The sequence below is a fragment of the Protopterus annectens genome, chromosome 13.part0 (assembly GCF_019279795.1).
Source record: "Protopterus annectens isolate FY-2018-M chromosome 13.part0, PAN1.0, whole genome shotgun sequence".
Lineage (NCBI taxonomy): Eukaryota > Metazoa > Chordata > Ceratodontiformes > Protopteridae > Protopterus > Protopterus annectens.
The window spans coordinates 563,889,591-563,912,031 of record NC_056747.1 but is presented as its reverse complement, the minus strand read 5'-3'; the positions used below and the strand labels follow the sequence as shown (position 1 = coordinate 563,912,031).

At 43.6% G+C, this 22,441-nt stretch overlaps 1 protein-coding gene across 1 annotated transcript in view; it reads left to right on the top strand.

Moving 5' to 3' along the window:
- The window catches only part of LOC122787469 (S-adenosyl-L-methionine-dependent tRNA 4-demethylwyosine synthase TYW1-like), a 2,539,581-nt gene that overhangs the window by 400,899 nt on the left and 2,116,241 nt on the right, over positions 1-22,441 (top strand). The window lies entirely within an intron of this gene.

The following is a 22,441-nucleotide window of genomic DNA, read 5'->3' as shown; positions in this document are numbered from 1 at the left end:
GTTGGATTGTAGCCAGTTTTCAACTGAGTGAGTTTTGTGTAAGGGATTGAACGTTTTCTATGTTGTCAGCAGAGTTGATGATGTTTGAGTCATCAGCATACTGAATAAGATTGGATTGGGGGCAGGATGAGAAAAGGTCATTGGTAAATACATTGAAGAAGAGAGGGCCCAATATTGATCCTTGTGAGACCCCTGCCTGACTGCTAGAAAGGGGGAGTAGGAAGAATTCCCTCTAACAGTCTGGTATCTATTAGTGAGGAAATCACAGAACCAGGAGGTGGTGGAGTTTGAGAAGCCTAGGTTGGAGAGTTTATAGTGAAGTATGGTATAAGATTACGGTGTTGAATGCTTTTGACAGGTCCAGAAAGAGGGCTGATGTTATTTTGCCTATCATCCCTGACTTGAGCAATGTTATTAGTAAAGGATACAAGAGCTGTAGCTGTGCTATGTGTGGGGCGAAAGCCATGTTGAGTTGATGTGAGTAGGTTTTCTTGTAGCAGATGATTAAGTACTTGCTTATGGATACACTTTTCCAGTATTTTGGAGAGAGGCGACAGTATGGCAATTGGTCTGAAATTGTTTGGCTCAGTGGAGTTTCCTCCTTTATGAAGAGGTACTACAAAAAATTTCTTCCAAAATTCAGGGACTTTGCCTTATTTTATGAATCTGTTAATCAGGATAGATATGGGGTAAGCTAGAGCTGTAGCTGCATGTTTAAGGAATAATAGAGGAAGGTCATCAGCTGAGGGTGAACCAGGTTTTAGTTTAGTTAAGAGCAACTTGATATAAGAGGTGGGAACAGGTGATAGTGAGAATGATGGTGAGAGAGGTGAATCAGAGGTGGATGAATATTTAGATGGATTGAAAGAGGTGTGGGTGGAGAAGTTAGTGACATTTAAGTTTTCAATGGTTTCAATGAAGAATTTAAGGATGGTTGCTATTTCCAGAGGAGTCTTGTCAGAATAAGGTATGGGTGGGGTAGGAGTACCAGGTGAGAGAAGTTTATTGATAGAGTTCCAGGATTAACTGAGGATTGGTAATAGTTCTTTTTATCAAGATTGATTTGTTTCTTAGCTTTGTTTCTCAGTTCCCTGTAAGAGATAAGGTTGGAAGAAGTATTATTGCCTTTCCAAGTTTTCCAAGCTTTATCTCTGGTCTTCATGAGTGTAAAGGTAGATGTTAAGTTGTCTATCTCGCCTTCATTCTTGCTGGATGGGTTCGGAGCCGACCTCGGCTCCGACTCGGCCACTCTAAAAGCTCGAGAGTTGGTTCCACCGGCTCGAGGCTCCCCTTATATCCCACAATGCTAGGCGAGAGTTACCTCAGATCTCGTTTGCCGCTACAGCTTCGAGGTTGGTTTTTCTACCGGTTCTTGGTGAGTAACTTTTCTTGTTGAAATTAGTCTTTCAAAACCCCTTTATTTTTAATATATTTACTTAATTCCCTTAGTTTAGAGTAAATTTATCCCCTTCTAAAAAATTTCCGTTTTTTTCCCTCAAGAACCTTAGGTTCTTCCCTTGGGCCTACAGGCCTTTCCTTCCCTAGTGGAGTGTGTGTGTTTTATTTTATTTTAAAATCCTAGTTATTGGGTTTTATTATATTTTAACTTGACAGGGTGTAACTAGTGTGTTTGTTTGTGTACACCTGTTCAAAAAGAAAAAAATGTCTAAAGAAGCAAAGGTCTCCGGATTCAAGAAGTGTGATGCGTGCTGTCAGAAAATGTCTCTGACAGACGCTCACACTTCTTGTGTCTACTGTCTGGGGCCTTTGCACCTGCAGGACTCCTGTGCTGTGTGCCATGGCTTCAGCCCCAGGGTCCTGCAGGAAAGAAAGAATAAATTGATTCTCAGAGGCTTACTCAAGCCAGAGGATTCCCTGTCTGTTTCAACAGGGAAGCCCTCTAAGGCATCTAGGTCTTCGGCCCGCAACTGAGCCGAGACCTAAGGTTTCTCAACCTCTGCCTTCATCGGCTCCGGCTGGAGCCGATAAGTCTCAGTCCAAAGTTTCTGTGGCCCTGCTCGGCCGGAGCCGAGGTAGTAAGTTCCGTGTCGGCTCCGACCAGACCTTCGGAGCCGACAACTAGGAAGAGGTCCAGGTCACCATCTCTTGGCTCCGTTCATTCGGCTCCAGGATCTCCCCTGCTGTCTGAACGGAGCCAAAGATCTCACTCCTCTAGGTCATCGAGGCTGTCGGATCATGACCTTCAGAGGGTAGTGAGTCGACTACTTAAGTCCGAGGCACTGGCCCAGATGCTTCAGAGCCCGACTCATCAGTCGATGCCTGCCCCGGTCCATCAACATATTCCTCCTTCGACTCTCTTGAGCTCGGAGCCAGGTCGTGTCGGAACCGAGACTGTGATAGCGTCGGAGCCGATACAATTGTCTTCGGCTCCGTCGTCGGCTCCGTTTTCTTCCTTGGAAGAATCTCGGCGCCGGACTTCCCTCGTCGGCTCCGAGGGGTGAGTGGCATCGACCCTTGTCCGACCCCCTCTCCCTCTCGGTGCTTGGCGCTGGTGAGTTCGGCTCCGACATCGGCCTCGGAGCCATCACTGTCGGTGCCGAGGGGGGTTCTTAGCTTCTCGGAGCGGGGACCTCTGGCTCTGCCTGACAGGGGTGCATTCGAGGTCATGCGGAGTGTGTTAGAGCCTGGCTCTACTCCACAGTCGGCTCCGTCCGCCCCTCCCTCTATGGTGCCTCAGGCTAAGTCGACTCACTCCCTCATCCCGGACCGCAGAGAGCCAGCTCCTCAGGAACCCCTGTGGGATTTCATCCTCTTCCGAGGCCTCTCCTGATTTGGCAGAAGAGCCCCTCGGAAGAGGAAGTGTAAGAGGAAACACATTGACTCACCTGAGTCCATCACGCCAGACACAGATTTGGATGATTCTGAGGGTTCCCCCCGTTCCCCTTCTGAAGATGTCTCATTTGCAGACATTCTGGAGATCCTGAAACAGAGGGGAAATTGGCCAGCCCTCAACCCTTCGGAGGACGAATCTGTGTATCTTGAGGCGTTTGGCTCTCGTCCTTCCACCTCCTGGGTGTCCCCCCCCCTTCGACCCCCTCATGCAGGTGGTTGCTAAGAAGGCATGGACGGCTCCTGATTCAGTGGACCCCACTCCCAGGAGACCCTCCAAGTTCATAACAGCTCCAGCAGACAAACAGTTTTTAACAAAAGGAGTTTCTGTGGATGCTGTGGTGGTAGCTGCTGCCACTAAGAAGGAGCTAGCTGATCCTTCAGTACCTGTCCATCCACCTAACAAGGAATCTAGGTCCATGGATAGGTACGGGAAGCGGATTTTCTCGTCAGCGACATTTACCATGCGTTCGCTGAACTACCTGTGCCATTTTACTCGTCTTCAAAGGGACTTGATCAAGGAAGCGAGTGAAATGTTAAAGGACCCTACAGCTGCGGGTTTCCAAGATAAGATGAACACGCAGCTGGCTACGCTTAATTCCATAACCAACTCCTCCATGCGCCTTCTTTCTTACGCGGCTGATGGAGCGAGCAGAGCCGCAGGGACAGGTGTGGCCTTACGTAGGCATGCCTGGATGCGGCTATGCAATTTTGCGGACCCCTTCAAGACGTCTTTCACGAACTCCCCATTTGATGGATCATCCCTATTTGGTCCTCAAGTGAAAGAAACCTTGACTAGGTGCGAGACTGATGGCAAGACCCTTTCTGCCGTCGGAGTCCGTTCTTCTACTCCTTCCAGGCCTTACCCCAAAGGCCAGAAAGGTGGAAAGATGTGGTTCCGTAAACAATCTCAAGGGACTTCGCCTGACGCACAGAGTCGTTTTCCCGCCAGAGGCAGAGGCGGGAATAACAATGGTAGACGCCGCCCTAGGGGCAGGGGGTCCGCAGAACCAGGGCAATCGGGAAGTCTTCCCTGACAAGCCCTTTCAGCATCCCTGAGGTGTTGCCCGACTGCCCATCTTTGGAGGCAGTCGGGGGAAGATTGTCACTGTACCCAGAAGCCTGGCTATCCCTGACTCAAGACAAATGGGTACAGTCCATCATTTCCGAAGGCTATTCTATCCCCTTTCTTCGCTTTCCAAATCAGTCAAAAAAATCCCTTCCAGATGTTCCACCGCTCAAAGGGATCTAGCAGTTTTGGAGATTTCAAAACTGCTTGCAAAAAGAGCAATTCAGCCAGTTCCAGCAGACCAGCAAGGATCCGGAATCTACTCAAGGTTCTTTTAGTTCCAAAGAAAACAGGGGACTGGAGACCAATTTTGGATCTCAGTGTCTTGAACAAATCAGTCAAGAAAACAAGATTTCGGATGGTCACGCTGCAATCCATCCTTCCCCTTTTGGGCAAAGGAAACTGGATGTGCTCTATAGACCTTCGGGATGCGTACTATCACATAAAGATGAACAGACGCTCCAGAAGATTCCTCCACTTCAGGCTGGGAACCAGTCATTTTCAGTTCAGGGCCCTGCCCTTTGGTCTCACCACTGCCCCCGGTGTTTACCAAATGCATGGCAGTGGTAGCTTCTCACCTGAGATGACAAGGATTCCAGGTGTTTCCATATTTGGACGACTGGCTCCTCACAGCTCCCACCAAGCATCTCCTTCTGATGGCCAGAGATTACACTTTTCGCGTTTGTCAAAAGCTGGGTATTTCAATAAATTGCGAAAAGTCTGTTTTGTCGCCTTGTCGTACTATTACCTACATAGGCGCAAATCTAGATACAATAAACATGTCTGCAAGACTAACACATCAGAGAATAACAGACATTCACAAATTGGTATCACTCCTTTTCAACAACAACAGAATCAAAGCCAGGTTAGTTCTAAAGGTGTTGGGAATTATGGCAGCGCCATACCTCTGCTTCCATTAGCCAGATACCACATGCGGATCCTTCAATGGATGCTCTTTACTCAATGGTCATACCAGGAACTTCCAATGTCTCACACCATTATGATCACGCGTGCAAAAGCATCTCATGTGGTGGATGTCTTCCCCTCAGCTCTTGTCGGAAGACCCTTTGTTCCACCTCCTCCGGTTGCTACTCTGACAACGGATGCCTCCTGATCGGGTGGGGGGCATTATCAGGGCAGGACGGTCCAGGGCACATGGCAACCAAACGAATGCCACTTGCACATAAATGTTCTGGAGATGAGAGCAGTGCTTTTAGCGTTGCAAGCCCTTCAAGACTCACTTCCCTTGGGAACGATTGCAATCCAGACAGACAATATGTCTGTAGTGTGGTACATCAACAAACAAGGCGGAACCAGATCATACCCCTGTGTCGAGAAGCACTCAGACTGTGGCAATGGGCGATTTCTTCTCAGCGGTTTCTGATAGCAACGCACATCCCCGGGAAGTCCAATCAAATTGCGGACAAGTTGAGCAGAGCTATACTCATGCCTCACGAGTGGTCTCTGAAAGACTCTGTAGTGAGAGAAATTTTTCTCAAGTGGGGTCAGCCTTGCTGCGATCTTTTTGCTACTCCCCAAAACAGCAAGTGCAGAGAATATTTCACTCTATTCCCTTTACCAGGCCAACCCAGCAGAGACGCTCTGGTCCAAGTTTGGCCCCGGGGACTTCTGTATGCATTTCCTCCTTTCCCACTGATCTCTCAAGTAATACAGAAAGCTATCGCTCAGAAGGCCTCATTGATCCTCATTGCTCCTTACTGGCCTCAACAAGTGTGGTTCCCCTTTCTTCATCGTTTTCTCTTGGAGCGACCGTGGAATCTGGACCTAGTTCCAGATCTTTTGATCCATCAGTCGGGTCAGTTTCATCGCTCCATCCCCTCTCTGAACCTCACTGCTTGGTTCCTCCAGTTCCAACCTTAGCCAGGCTTCCTCAATTATCTCACTCTGTTAGAGATATTTTGATAGCTTCCCATAAATCTTCCACTCGAAAGATTTATTTGAGTAAGTGGAAACGCTTCACATATTGGGCTCAAGGAAAGGACATAGATCCTTTCACTGCTTCCATCCAACTAGTCCTCGATTTTCTAGCTGAACTCTTCCATGCAGGTTCATCTCCCTCTACACTTAAAGTTCAATTGGCAGCTATTTCTAACTTTCATGTGGGTATTTCTGAATCTGCCCTAATGTCCCACAAGCTCTGCAAAGCCTTTTTGAAAGGAGTTTTTCTTCTCAGACCTCCTATAAGAAATCCTCCTTCTCCTTGGGACCTAAATTTAGTTCTTGCTTCTTTGATTCTTCCCCTTTTCGAACCTGCAGTCTCCTGTTCTTTAAAATTATTATCATGGAAAACTCTTCTTCTGGTAGCTATTACATCAGCTAGAAGAGTTTCAGAGCTTCAAGCACTCAGCTGTCGTCCTCCTTATCTTTTGTTTCATAAGGACAGAGTATCCTTACGAACTAACCCGTCCTTTTTGCCTAAAGTGGTCTCGACGTCAAATCTGAATCAAAGCATTGATCTACCGGTCTTTTTTCCAGAATATTCCAATAGGTCTGAACAAAAATTACACTGCCTGGATGTTCACCGTCAATTGAGGTACTACTTGGATAGAACTAAACAGTTCAGAAAATCTGATCAGCTGTTTGTCTCCTATGCGGAGAGCAGAAAGGGACTTTCAGTTTCAAAGGTATCATTATCCAGATGGCTAACATCTTTGATTTCCCTTGTATATGAAATTAGACATCAAAAGCTGCCTGATAAACCTAAGGCTCATTCCACCAGAGCTTTGGCTACTTCTTTAGCCTTCCAAGACAGACTGCCTATTGACACCATTTGTGCAGCGGCTACTTGGGCTACTCCTCACACTTTCATTTCTCATTATAAGTTGGATTTAGCTTCTAGGCATAGAGCTAACTTTGGTTCCACTGTTCTCAGGAGTCTGTTCCGTTAGGCCACCCGGGACAAGGTGCTAGGGACACGGTCCCATCCATCAAGAATGAAGGCGAGATAGACAACTTAACATATAGAAGTTATGTTCTTACCATAACGTTCCATGTTAGTTGTCTTCTTCTCGCCTTCTTCTTGCGTCCCACCCTCCTTCCCCCTGGCCTGGACAGACCTAGAGGAGTTCTGATTGTGACCTCTCTTTCTACCACCTCTTTCTTAGACATATGCTATTATGCATATTTCCTGGTTCAGGATATAGGTCACCCTTCTTTCTTCCTGTTGTTAGAGGTGGATTCTGTTTTACAGTTATTCTGTTACTATTATAAGCTGGGGTTAGCTTACAAACGAGATCTGAGGTAACTCTCGCCTAGCATTGTGGGATATAAGGGGAGCCTCGAGCCGGTGGAACCAACTCTTGAGCTTTTAGAGTGGCCGAGTCGGAGCCGAGGTCGGCTCCGAACCCATCCAGCAAGAAGAAGGCGAGAAGAAGACAACTAACATGGAACGTTATGGTAAGAACATAACTTCTATTTTTAGTTAGCCATGGGGCATATCTGAATTTGATGCAAGTTTTCCTAGTGGGGGCAAGGGAGCTGAGGATGGATAGAAAGGTGTTTTTGAAGTGTAGGACTGCTTCATAGAGAGTGAGATTAGAGAGAAAGGACCAGTTTATAGTAGAGGTGATTTAGTGAGTCAGGAGAATAGCTAGATAGATCACAGGTCACCTTATATTGTTGTGCTTTATGTAGGTGTCAAGAGTTTCTGTGAACTAATAAAGGTAGGTGGTCACCTAATGTGTCTGGTAGAGTGGTTGGATTATGGTAATGTTGGGGGTGAGATACTAGTATCCAGTCAGTAAGTGAACCAGTAGAGGAAAATTTATGAAGGTTTGTACGGGAAGAGATAAGCTGTGTGAATCCATACAGGTGGAGAGAGATAGAAGGTGATTCTTTATTGATCTGTAGCCAGTCAGTATTGACATCTCCTAGTATGATGGTTTCATAAGGGATAGTTTAAGATATCCAGGATAGAAAGGGTTCTAAAATGGGGATATTATTTCCAGGAGGGATATAAATTGATGCACTGGTAAGTTTTTTTATGGTGGCTAAGTTTAGTCAGCTAAAATTATCTCAGCTGGGAGAAAGTCAGATATGGGAAAAGAGATGGGGGAGACGGGCAGTTAGAATACATGATTGCGACTCCCCCCTCCTCTTTTTGAAAGTCTGTCATGCCTGAGGATATTGTAGCTAGGGGGAAGAATTTCAGAATTAGAAATACTTGGTTTTAACCAGGTTTCACACAAGGTAAGTATGTTAGGGTTATGTTGAGTGACCCAGGCATGGTGTGTTTTTTTTTTTTTTTTTTTTTTTTTTAACTATACTTTGACTATTTTTAGATGAGAGGGTGAGTCTTTTTGGGGAATAGTATTAGTAATGTATGATGGGGAGGTGGAAGAGAGCCTAGAGGTGGTAGTGGTACTGTGAAAGTATTTTGTGGAGAATTGTTAGGTCCTGGGTTGGGGTGGATGTCTCATGATAGTAACAGGTTGGATAATATGAAATTGATTATTGAAGAGAATGGGTGCATGTGTGGATATTTGTTTTTGTGGTCAACATGCTGTTTAGGTGTAAGGAAGTATTTGAGTTTATGTGTGGCATTAATGGTGAAGTTAGATAGTGAGGGGGAAATGTGATTAAAAGTAGATGTGTTGTGGTTTGGAGATAGTGAGTGTGGGTGATTTGGTGTGTAACAGTAGTGCTTTGATAGCATGTGAGAACTAAGAGAAAGAGTAATGTAGTTGAAAGGATAAGGAGAAATAGTAGTTTAAGAATAGTAGGCATATTAGTAATTACAGTGGTGTGAGATAAATGAGATTGTTAGTTCAGAGAGTGATGAAAGACTATAGGAATGGTGTAAGAGTGAGAGTACTAAGGGGTTGGGGATTTAAAGAGGTGTGGGTGTGTTGTATGATTGGCTAGTGAAGTGGGTGGAGGAGGTGTGGCTAACTATAAAGGAAATGGAGTCAAGGAGGGTGGGAATGGGGGCAGGGTAGGGGAACAAACAGAGTGGGCCGCACAAAACTAGATGGAACTAGCCCAGGAAAATCAATCAGCCAGGTCACTTCAGGTGTGGTAGTTTGCAGCACTTTTACAGTTTGTAAATAACTTCTGTGTCTCTGGGTTTAGTTAGCAAATGTGTAGGTTTTGCTCCAATTGGTTTCCCCACTCAAACTTTAAGTTGCTTCCAGTAAGTAGTAACAGTCAAAACCTGTGAGTTTGATTTATTTTTAAAATGCTGAGTGAGACCTAAAAGCAACTGGTGATTAATTTTAGAAGTAATGCTGCCACCTAGTGGTATAGCTTGGAACCAAGTCTACACTGTTGGGGGGGTGGGGTCGAGTCAGTTGTCCCTGCAAGTGTACTCTACCTTTACAGCAGATTAAAAGCTTAAAGATATATCCGCATTAGCTATGTGGAGTGTTTGTTGCCTACATTAGTAAAAATAAGTGTTTCTTTCTGATGGTACGTATATTTACTTTTGAAAACATTTATCCTCAAATGTTTAGGTTGATGCTTGCCTAAAACAGCTTCAGGTTGCAATTGAGGGGACCTCCTGTGAGTGAAGCTAACTATGGAAACTGTTCTGTAAGGGAAGGGACAATATAAGAAATATATGTAATATTAGGTGGCTGAAAGTTGTGTATTGGAGTTAGTTACACAATGCCTAATATCTTGTAGCTACTATGCTGAGTTTCAGACATTTAACACAAGTACATTGTTTGGCATTCAGTTAGCTTTTCTGTATAGTTGACAGGTAACAATGACAGCATTAATAACTCGTACACAGTGGAGAGCTTTTCAAGAAATGAAAGCCAAGTTTCCTTCATTCAAGCAAAAACATACTGGCTTTTAAATTATTTTCTTATAATATAGTAACAACTTCAGTAGCTATGCAAGTGCCTGCAGGGTTCAGCTGTTACTGCACACTATATAATATGGAGTAAAACACTCTGTGCAAGACCAGGAGTCTAGGGCATATTACTGGTGTAATAGGAGCATGCAAGATATAATTTTAAGGAGATGGAAGGCTGCACTGAGTGAGGGTGGGCGGAAGACAGAGCAGAGAACACTTTCTGTTGGCAGACTTAACTCTGAGTCCTATTTACATTTGCTAATTTATTAAACAAGTATATGCTAGTAGCTAAAACACAGAGGCTGCAAATTACATTTATGCACTTATGAATGCAGCAGTCACACACCAGCTATTATCTGAGTAAAGCCAATGTTACTAGATGTAGGCAGCTACCAGTAAAACATTTTAAACAACTAGTTCTCTATATAAAAATCCCCGTATTTTTTGGGCAAATAATTGTGATTTAACCAGCACTCACATCAGCTAATCCTTTAACAAGCCCTCATTTGTCAACTCTAACACGTAGCAAGTCAGGTAGATTCAATCAGCCACATCGGTCTGTAGCATTAACATACACAAAACAAAAGCAGTATGACTTACAGGGTAAACCAACATTAACAGACACAAAATAAAGGCAATATAACAAATGTTGCAAGGTAAACCAGTTTTATAAAAACAAGTTTACAGGCAATATACGTAAATGCAGTACTTACTGGTGTGCACACTTAGCTGGGAATCTTGGTTCCTTGCTGGGAGGATAGGATTTTAAATATGGTGCCTTGGAGTCAGGGGTTGCCAGACGTCCCTATTTGAGCTGGATTGTCCTTGGATTAGCAGCTCAATCCCGAGTCCTGCACTGCCGGTTTAAATCCCGGTGAAACAGCCCTCTGGTTTTGATTGGCCCGTATTCCGGCATACGGGCCAATCAAAAATTGATAAACGCGGAGCTACTTGTATTTAATGCGGAACTGCTTGATGTTCTGTATTAAATAGAAGTAGCTCCGTTTTTAAAGACCTTAAGACTTTTTTTTTTTTTTTTTTTTTTTTTTTTTTTTTTTTTTTTGGGGGTTCTCACTTTGTCCCTACCCGGCCAGTTGGAAATCTGGTAACCCTGCTTGTAGCTAACCCAGCAAAGTCAATCAGCCAGGTTACTTCAGATATGGTAGTTTGCAGCACTTTTACTGTTTGTAAGTAACTTCTGTGTCCATAGGTTTGGTTGTTAGCAAATTTGTAGGTTTTGCTCCAGTTGGTTTCCCCACTCAAACATTTTAAGTTGCTTCCAGTAAGGAGTAACGGTCACAACCTGTGAGTTTGATTTATTTTAAAAATGCTCAGTGAGACCTAAAAGCAACTGGTGATTAATTTTAGAAGTAATGCTGCCACCTAGTGGTTTAGCTTGGAACCAAGTCTACACTGTGGGGGGGGGGGGGCTTGAACCAGTTGTTCCTACAAGTGTACACTACCTTTACAGCAGATTAAAAGCTTAAGGATATATCCACATTAGGTATGTGGAGTGTTTGTTGCCCATATCAGTAAAAATAATTGATTCTTTCTGATGGTACATACATTTACTTTTGAAACCTTTATTCTCAAATGTTTAGGTTGATGCTTGCCTAAAACAGCTTCAAGTTGCAATTGAGGGGACCTCCTGTGGGTGAAGCTAACTGTGGAAACTGTTCTCCAAATATAACGCAACAGTAAGCATCACTGTCTGGGGTCTGGAGAACCCTGAGCATTTTTGAATATATCTATGAAGTAAGTATGGATAACCCATTCCAATGTCTTACAAGAGGTCAGCTTATTCAGTTACATGTCACATTTAAAGTAGGAAACTGAAGTCAAGCACTACTGCCCTTCTAGGGTTGATGCTGCACCTTAGTCTCCGGCACGAGGTACAGTGGATCCCTGAGCTCACCCAAGGGACATCAAGTGTAATGAAAGCATCAAAGAGGAAAGAAGACACTCCTGCCTTTTTGTCTGTTCACAACTTGTTAAAGAGGATCATTGCCACCTTAATTCTTGCTTCCGACCCTTTATATATATAGTCTTATTTGACCCTATTGCTCTGAAGGGGAACGCAAATGTAATCATTGTCCCACTCGTAAAATGCCAGTAGACACTATCAAATGCTTTCTGTTCATCAAGACCTACTAGCGGTAGATTTGTATTCTTACACTCTGCTTCCTTCTGGATCATCCTTGATGTATTAAAGTTGTCAGATGTTTGCCTACCCTCTACAAAACCACATTGATCCAGCTCTATCAATTTTGGTAACAACTTTACCATTTTTAGCTAGCATAGCCAAATACTTCATAATCATAGCTTAAAATAGAAATGGGGTCTATATGAAGCTGGGCCTGAAAGATCTTTATGCTCTTTGGGTAATACAGCCATCAGCTTTCTGCCAAGATCCTGGCACTACCCCCCCCCCCCTGACATATTGTTAAACAAAACCTTCCAGAGCTGTATCACTTTTTTCCCTCCTAACTTCTTCCACAGGAAGTACTAGCTGATCCGGATGAATTTTGTGTTGATTGAGGCATCTCTGTTTCTATATTGGCTATTAATTATCAAGCCTAATCTTCTTGTATGATTGGCATAATTTGTCTTCCATAAATATTTCCATTTGTGTCTTTACTTGGTTTTCACATTCTTTTACTTTAAACACAGTTTTGTAACATTACTGGAATATCTCTAATACCTCTCTAAGATCTCCCTGTGGTTTGTTAGCCTCCTCACCTTTTCGCTTTTCTTCTATATTTAAGTATATATACTTCATTATGTAGCGATAGTTGTCTGTATTCTGGCATGCGCATATGTAAGTGTAACTATTAGTTGCATACATTGGGGACAGCTCTCGGGTACTTCACAAAAAATGGGGTTTCTCTGCATGGCATTCCCACTTGAAAGCAAATGCATCTACTAAGTGCATTGCCTAGGCTTTGCACAGCTGAGGCTAAAAGGTACACTTTTCTTTTCCTACCAGGATGAATGCAAAACACAGGCATGCTCCATAGATAGGCTACAGAAGGCATTCTGCTACCTCTTGTATTGTCTTCTCAGCTCAAGCACATCTTTGAACCTCCAAGTCTATCCCCTTGTCACAAAAAGACTTTCCTGAGTGGCATTCTGGATATCACATCCCACAATGCCCATACTTCATGGCAAAATTTTACTCATGAGCCATCTCTTTTGGGGGGAGGGTCATAGTAGTTTCATCTGACAGAATGTTCCTGAAAGCTCAGAGTTTCATGTCAGCTTCCATTCTAATGCTTTTCTCTGCAAAGATGCACATGAGAAAAAATCCAGGGGTACCTCAGGAGCTTGTGAATCCAACACAAGCTTACTTTTATGCAAAACATTCCCCTTATTAGTCTGTCAGGGCAAAGGTTTAATATATTATCCAAGTCAGCAACATTCTACACTTACCCTTTGCCCACCAGCCTTAACCTGAGTCAGAAAAATCATCATAGTTCAGATTATACCTGCGTTACCCACTTTTTCCCTGGGAAAGTAGTTCAGTGATCCAAAGAATGAACACACAAACATGAGAGATGATTGCAATAATTTATGTCCTCAAGGCTTTTAAATCAGAGCTTTCTCCATGGACCTTAAAACAGAAAGTAAAATGGTGACTTATTACATCTGTATGCAATGGTGTACCTATTCCTGGCACCCTGCAGTTAATCCTTGAAGCTTTGAGATTTAGCCACCAGCCTGTGCATATATCTGTAGGCAGTTTTGTCTTAGGCCATCAGAACTTGGTTGGAGACAAATTGAACAAAGAATTAAATAATACGCATGAGTGGAAACTGGATAGGGAATTATTTCCGAAGATTGCAGGAAAGTGGAACACGTGAGATGCAGACATGTTAAAACCCAAAGTAAATCAGCAAGTAGAGAGATTCTGTATTTAAAGACTTGCCAAGTCTTAACAATCAGTACATTCTCAATGTAGTGGAATCTGGAGCTTTTAGATGCTTTTCCTCAATTTCCCGCATTCTAAAAGTTCTGGGAAAAGCCAGAAGGGAAAAGAAAAGGTTTGTCCTTTTATCCTTTTAAAAACTTAAAACTAGCTAAGTCAGACATGGGCTTCCCAACTATTTCCCATTTAGGGAGGACTCCATAACTACATCTTACCAACTCAGCAGGAGTCTGGGTGGACCCTAGTGCACTCCAGACTTGAGATCGAATTTAATACATGCCCTTATGTATTTCTGTCCTTCCAGTGAAGTTCTGGTTGTTAGTACTCCAAACTTCCAATTATTACTTAATGAGTTTTTTTGACAAATTAAAGTTGTCTTCACATTTCAGACTATTTCTTGTATTGCTGGAATCATAAGGGTGGCGAAAGTAGATTAAATTGCAAACTGTTCAGCACAAACCAGTCTTTACATTGACAAGATTCCTTAGATTCTAAGTCAGTGATGACGAACTTCTTGGGGTTGGTGTGTCAAAGATTCGGAAAATGCCCATCTTGATTCTGCTGGCATGTCACCCTCCCACCAAACGAAATAGAAACAATTCTTTACAGTCATTTATTTAAAAAAATAATAAAATCTAATCGTGTGCTGCTATGTATTATAAAAGTAACAGAAAAGTCAGTGACAAAACAAAAACAATAAGCTCACTGATAATTGTGCTTAAAATAGTACACCAAAAAATTACCCTTCTTTTAATAGTAATTTTGAATTGAACTGAAAAATATGGAACACATTGCATTTGATTTGATTAACATCAATTAATGACTTTTTTGTTGTTGAGTATTATTAGGTAAGTGCAGGGTTGCATATTTCTTGTAATTTTGTTCATTCAGTTTCCTTCGTAACTCGAGTATTGGTGAACGCTGGTGTGTCACCGAAAACGTTGTGACATGTCACCTTTGATAAGCATGTCATAGGTTCGCCATCACTGTTCTAGGTTTTAATCTGGATTTATAATTCATAATAAACATAGTAAGTATTAGTTTTTGTAATGTTTTGTAAACAATTTGCAATATCTCATTAACCACTAAAGTTACACACACACACACACACACACACACACACACACACACACACACACACACTGTCAATGGGATTTCATTTATCAATCTGTACACTTTCATATGATGCTAAACACTTCTGTCTGTGACATTTCATTGCTGAGATATTTACAGAATTATAAAACTTAGGACAAGGTAAATAGCATTTAAACAATTAATATCAAGTTGTGCTAGACAGAATCCAAGTGCCAGTGCAGTTCTCTTGCACAGCATGTAATCTTAAAATGAAATGTTTAAATAGCAATTGTATGACATGGTTTTGGAATTAGTAATGTAAATATAAGCAGACAATATTTGGCACTTAGAGGCATTAGTAAAACCTAATGAGATATTCTTGCAAAGCCTGATTAACTGCATATGTTATTTTTAACAGGACCGCTGTGCAGTGCTAAATATATTAGATGTTTTGCACTCTACTAACCTATAAAAGAAGCACCTGTTTTGCATTTCACAGTGTCATTGTAATTCTTTTGTTATTGTTTTATATGTGTTTGTTAAATGTTTTATATGTTATGCATTTCTTTTATAGATTAGTAACACCACTCTGTAAGTTGGGTATCTTCTATGTATGTGTTATAATGCAATTATTTGCATTCTGGTGTACAAAGTACACAGATGTCTACTTTTTGTCCTGCATGTGTTGTCTTCAATCATTTTTGTAATGGAGCTGTTCTCCCCAAGACTTTTCTGAAAACTGATCTTCCTAGTTGGATAGCCCTTGCCACTAAATGCAATAAAATAATTATTCAAGGGAGCCCGAAAATGTCATCATAGTACCTCACATTCACTTATTTTCCTCCTTAGGTAGACCACATATTGCAGAAAGGTGCAAGTCCTACCATGTGGAAATCATAGATTTTTTTCTGTTCAATCACTGAAAGCATCTGGACGCACCTGCCTGAACTGTTTCACCAAGGTTTGAAACTTGACTTATTCAAGTACACATCATTAGTTTCACCCTTTTTGTGTGGACTCTCCACTTTCCTTTAACTGTGCTGTAAAGTTGTTCCTGAAAGGCATCTACAGATAAGTTCACAGGAACCTATTTGTCGTCTTTGGGACGTGAATATTTGGAACATCCACAGAGGTTCCTCACTAAAAGAATACAGGCCATAAGTAAAATGTACTATGCAGACTCCCTGAAGGCCCTATCCCTGTGTTCTGCCTCCTACAGGCTGTTGAGGGGAAATTTATGCGTGGCATACAGGGCATTGTCAGAACTCTCGCTGATGGATCTCCTGTATATCTGCAAAACAAACAGCACCAGAATTACCCATTTAAAGACTTAAACCATACCTGTTTTATAAGTAGGATCTGTTGGACAGATGGGGATGTATCCCAGAGATTACACCTCTTCTAGAATAGGCTCCCTGTCCATGTGTAGCAGAGTTCCTCCCTAACAGAATTCAAGTACAACTTGAATTGAAAAGGGCACAAGAAATTAATCCCTTGGTTTGCACACAGACAAGTAACTGAAACAATGTTCTATGTGTTAAAATAAAACCGTAAAGTCTCAAAACTTCTTTACCCCTTGTCTAAGCAAGAGTGCAGTTTAAAGGGAAACTCCACCCTCTTCTACACTTCAACGCCATCCTTAGGTGTCTTTTTCTCTGTATAATATGGTTCCAGTATCGTACATGTACCAAAACCCTGCTTGTACTTTTTAAAACTTTCATATCCTTGCCTTGGAATCAAAAGAAGGGAAGGCAACCATACATTTTCTTAAGCTTAACTTTTTGCATACTTTGAAGAGGAATTTGTCTCCGAATATATGACATGCCTATAGACACAGATAAGTCTATAGTTTACCCTGCCAGTTACTTGCTGTCAATGTTGCTAATGTCAGAAGTACAGCAGCTGCTATTAAAAAGACATAAAGCTGTGAAACTGTTTTCCACTGATGTCCTTCAAGAATGCAACTGCAGTCATAACATGTGGGTTGTCCTGCCTCAGGCAACCCTCGGTCGGCCGGATTCCAAAGTCTGGGTCCGACGTCGGCTGATGTCGCATTTCTCTCCGTCAGAGCGGCTGGAGTACATAAGCATCAGCCGACGCCATTTTCTTCAGTCTTTCTTGCCGCGCGGTGCCCGAAGCAGAAGCAGTTCGCAAGTGCCGGTCGGTCAGCTCCTGTATTCTACGATACCAAAGTCATCAAAAAAGCTAAGTACCCAGGTGGGGACCTTTTCTTGCCTCAGCCGATGTCAGAAATTACTGAAAAAGTTAACAATTGTCTTTCTTGTGGTAAACAAATACCTCATAAGGATTTCCACTCTTACTGTCTCCCTTGCCTGGGCCCAGACCACGACGTCTCGGCCTGTGTAGCCTGTGCTCGCTTCAACAAGCGCACTCTCAGGCGCCGGGCGGAGTTCGCTGAAGATTTTTTCGCCGATAATTTTGCTTACACCATGCTGTCGGATCTTCCGACATCGCAAACTCCCAAAAAAGCGAAAAGACCGGGACCGACATCCTCGGCCCACGTCTACCACCGACTCCACGCCAAAACCTAGCGCGAGTGCTCCGGTTCCCTCTGAGACGGTCTCTCCACCGCTCCGAACCGAAGACACCGCATTACCGACGACTCCGATTCCAGACATTACTCCGCCAGTTATAGATTTTCCTCTGGATACCGAAACCGAGGAAATGCCCGAGACCATTGCTGTAGACAAGGTCACTCCTGCACGTGGAGCTGCTAGGCCCCCTATGGCCATGTCTATTAAGGCCTACACTAGGGCTAAGGCAGCCAGCAAAACAAAGCATATTACTTCTAAATCCTTACCTCAGCAGACTCCAGAGACACAAATTATGTCCATGGCTGCTGATTTAATTTCCATGATTAGAGGTTCACAGGCCCATCCTGAGAGAGGATCCCAGCCTCCTCCTGATAAGAGGCCCGGGTTGAACCCTCTGACCCTACTCCTTCAGATGAAGATTCTGAGGGCTCTGTCCACTCTGATAGCCAGGAAGAGCTCTTCCAGACCTATGAGGACTCGGATGCAGAAGATTCCATCCCCTCGGCCTCCCCTCCTGAGGATATTTCTTTTGGGGAAGTTCTGCACACCATGAGGGAACATTTCAAGTGGCAAGGTCAGGAATATTCTGATTCTAGGAAACGCTTTAGGACTTTCCTTAAGAAGCCTCAGCACAGGCCCTTAGCTATTCCTCCTGTACTTGATGTTCTGGATGATTTGTATTCTGACTCTAGTGCTACCCCTGATTCTCTTCCTCCTGCTCCAGCCAAGCCAGACAGGTATTACAGGGTCCCAGAAACATATTCCCATTTATTCAGGGCCCATACTGCTGATTTGGAAACTATTTCACAGGGGCCTAAAGGAGTTTCAGCCTCCACCTCAAAAAATCCTTTGCCCTCCAACAGGGAAGCTAGGTCATTAGAGAGGTGGGGCAAAAAGGTTTACACATCCACTACCTTATCTATGAGAGCTTTAAATTGCCTTTTTCATATGTTACAGTATCAGGATTATCTGTTAGAAGATTTACAAAAAACATTAGCCACTCCTGATCCTTTAGACAGGAAGACTTTGCAGGAAGCTGTACATAACACTCAGCAAGTAAGCAGTCACTTCCTGCAGTGTGGATATGATGCACTGGAAGCTTCATGTAGGGCAGCTATGACAGGGGCAGTCATTCGTAGACATGCTTGGTTAAAAGATCAACCTCTACCAGATCATGTGAAAGCAAAACTTCTGGATGCACCTTTGGAAAAGAACAAGCTTTTTGGTGCAAATGCTAAGGATGTGTTAAAGACCATCGAAGAAAAAGTAAAATCAGTTCAGACTGTGAAAGATTTCCTCCAGGTTCAACCCCCCAGATTCAGTAGGAATTGGTCTTCAAAAAACTGGTCCTTTCCTAATCCAGAAAAGTTTCAAAGGGGTAAGAACAGACGTGGCCGAGGAAGAGGCCAATGCAGAGGCCCTTACAGGGGACGACAATGGCAGCCAGGAAACCAAAGAAGTGACGCAAGGGTTTCACCTGCCCCACAACCACAATCTCAATGACTTTCCTCTACTACCGCCTACCAGGGAACAACTAGAAGCTCCCTTGGGCGGGAAATTATCTCTGTTTGCAGAAAACTGGCACAGACTGACAAAGGACAAATGGATTTTGGACATTATAGACCGAGGGTACAGGTTTCACTTTCATACCTTACCAAGAAAACTAGGCATGCCAAACCTACCACAAAATCAGAGGGCAGAGGCTATCAAGCAAATCAGTCTGCTGACTCGGATGAAAGCAATAGAAAGAGTTCCACAACAAGAACAAGACCAGGGGTTTTACTCAAGACTGTTCCTTGTTTCAAGAAAAGAATCTCAATGGAGACCAATACTGGACTTGTCCGCATTAAACACCTTTCTCATAGTACCAAAGTTCAAAATGCTGACTCTACAGCAACTCCTTCCCATGCTGGGCAAGGGGTCGTGGCTGATTACTCTGGAACTCAAGGAGCCATACCTGCATGTCCCTATCAGACACAGCTGCAGAAGATACCTCAGATTTCTTGCAGGGCCAGAGCATTATCAATTCTCAGCATTGCCATTTGGCTTATCTACTGCGCCCAGAGTATTTACAAAATGCCTGGCTTCAGTAATTGCTCATTGCAGGCTCCAGGTTATACAAATTTACCCGTACCTGGACGACTGCCTCATACAAGCGGACGACAAATTGATGTTGACAAAAAACCTGGATTATGTCATACGATTACTTCAAGCTCTGGGATACACAGTCAACTTCCAAAAGTCAAGACTGCAGCCATCCCAGCAAATAATCTTCTTAGGAGCCAAACTAGACACAGCCTCTCAGATGGCTTACCTGACAGAAGACAAGCAAGAGAAGTTAACTCATTACTTCAAAGGTTTAGCAAAACTCACCAAGATGACTGCAAGGAGATTCCTACAGGCCCTGGGTTACATGGCATCCTGCATTCTTCTGGTCCCATTGGCAAGACTACACATGAGAAAGCTTCAATGGTACCTAAAAAGCATTTGGTCTCAACACAGCAACAACTTGGAGACAATCATACCACTCATTCCATGCCTACAAAAGGAATTCCTATGGTGGGCTTCGCTGAGCCAGGCAAACACAGGTATGTCATTCAAAAAACCACAGATAACACAGACCATGACTACAGACGCCTCAGACCTTGGATGGGGGGCGTACATGGAAGGCAGGTGCATACAAGGACAATGGCCTCCAAAGGAAACACATCTGCATATAAACCAAAAGGAAATGCTGGCAGTAATGCATGCCATCGAGGCCTTTCAAAACCAACTCCAGCAAGGCCATTTAATGATACGGACAGACAACACCACTATGATGTGGTACATAAACAAGCAGGGGGGCACCCACTCTTACCCCCTTTGCAGACTGACAATGCAGCTTTGGGAGAAATCACTGAGCCTAAACATCCAGTTACAATCCCAGTTTGTTCCAGGAAAAGACAATGTGTTGGCGGACAGCCTAAGCAGGAATTTTACAGATCCACACGAGTGGAGGTTACATCCGAAGGCCTTCAGACAACTCACTTCGACATGGGGCAAGCCAGAAGTGGACCTATTTGCCTCTCACCTCAACCATCTTCTACCAAAATTTTGCACAAGGACATACCATCCAAAAGCTTGGAAAATAGATGCCCTCTCATTCAACTGGAACTCACTAGCAATCTATGCATTCCCACCTCTGCCACTGATGACCTCAGTATTACTAAAGATCAAAGCAGAGAAACCCAAGGGAATCATAATAGCTCTGGACTGGCCAAGACAACACTGGTACCCACTACTACGGAGCATATGTCACACCAGGAGGTGGGCCCTTCCCTAGTGGCCTCTACTTTTGACTCAACACAATTTCGAAACACTGCATCCAAATCTTCAGACACTGCAGCTAACAGCCTGGGAGATCCCATAAATAACTTCAGCTTATCTCTCTCCAAGGAAGTTTAGCGGATACTAACAGAGGCTCGAAGACCATCCGCCAGAAAGGTTTACTTAGCAAAGTGGAAAAGATTCAGCAATTGGAATACCAGCAAGGGACATGATGCATCATTGTTGAACATCCCACTCATCTTGGAATATTTGGCAGATATGTTAAAGAACGGCCTCTCATATTCTTCCATAAAGATACATGCATCTGCTATTTCAGCTAGATACAACACTGATCCTCCTGTTTTTCTCACCCCTTACTAAGGCAATTCCTCAGGGGAATCAAGAACATTAAGCCACCAAGAAAGGCCCCAGTGCCAGCCTGGGACCTCAATTTTGTCTTAGAAAAACTGACTCTACCTCCATTTGAGCCAGCAGCTTCAGTTGACTTGCAATTTCTCTCATGGAAGACAGCTTTCCTGTTGGCAATTACCTCAGCAAGAAGGGTTTCGGAGTTACAGGCCCTAATGGCAATACCACCCTTTATTATTTTTCACAGAGACAGGGATGTTCTTCATTCCACATTGCTGCAGTCCTAACTATTGGGTAGTCCGCTGTCCAGTCGGCCCGAATACCAAAGTATATGGCTGACGTCGGTCAGGGCACATTAGACTGACGTCAGTACGTCAGGGTACTAATGCGCATGACCGACGTCATATCCTCAGTCTTTTTTGCCGCATGGTCCGATGCAGAAGCAATTTTGCGAGTGCAGGTTGGCGTTCTGAAAATTTCTGAAGCCAGAGTTTCAGACCGAATCAAAGTTGGCTAAGTACCCCGTTGGGGAATATTTTGGTTCTTTCTTGCCTCAGTATTTAACCGGATGTCAGAAAAAGTGAATAACTGTATTTCTTGTGGGAAACAGATACCTCCTAGGGATTACCATACTTTGTGTATACCTTGTTTAGGGCCTGAGCACGACGTTGTTGGATGCCGTTCTTGTGCTAGATTTAACAAACGCACTATTAAGAGAAGGTTAGACTGTGCCAGGTTAGTGTTTGGGAAGCGTTGTAACTATAAAATGCCGTCGGATGTTCCGACGCCGGCTTCGGCTAAAAAACGCAAGGACAAAACAGCAAAGCCTAGAGGGGAAGAACCGACAGTCCCAGACGTCGGTTCTTTAGAGGGCTCAGTGGAGCCGGAGGTTTTGCCAGGTGTTTCTTTAGAGTCTCAGGGAGAGACTTTACTGTTACAGGATGTTTCCTCTCAGGAAGTAGGCCAGGCTGAGGGGGCTTCTCAGGTGGCTGTTCTTCCCTCACTTCCTAAGGTGGTTAGGGCCTCCCCTTCTGTTTCCAAGGCTTCCTTAAGGGGCAGGCCAAGTTTTGCTTCAGTGGGGGTTTCTCCTACTGCTTCAGGGTCTTTGCCTAAGAAACATATGCTTAAAATGGCAGAGGATTTGATTACTATGATAAGGGGTTCTATGCCCCCTCCTGATAAGAGGCCTAGGGTGGAACCTGAGCTTGAGAGTTTTGAGCAATGCTCGAGGCTTCTGAGTCTTGACTGAAGACTTGCAGGAGTTCCCTCCTTATTCTGATTCTGATGTGGATGATTCTACTCAGTCAGCTTCTCCTCCTGAGGATTTTTCATTTTCAGAGACTTTGCATTCCATGAGGGAGCATTTTAAATGGGAAGGCCAAGATTTCTCTGATTCCAGGAAAAGGCTTAGGGAGTTCTTATTTTTACCCCAGCATAGGCCTTTAGCTATACCTCCTGTTTTGAATGTGGTGGAA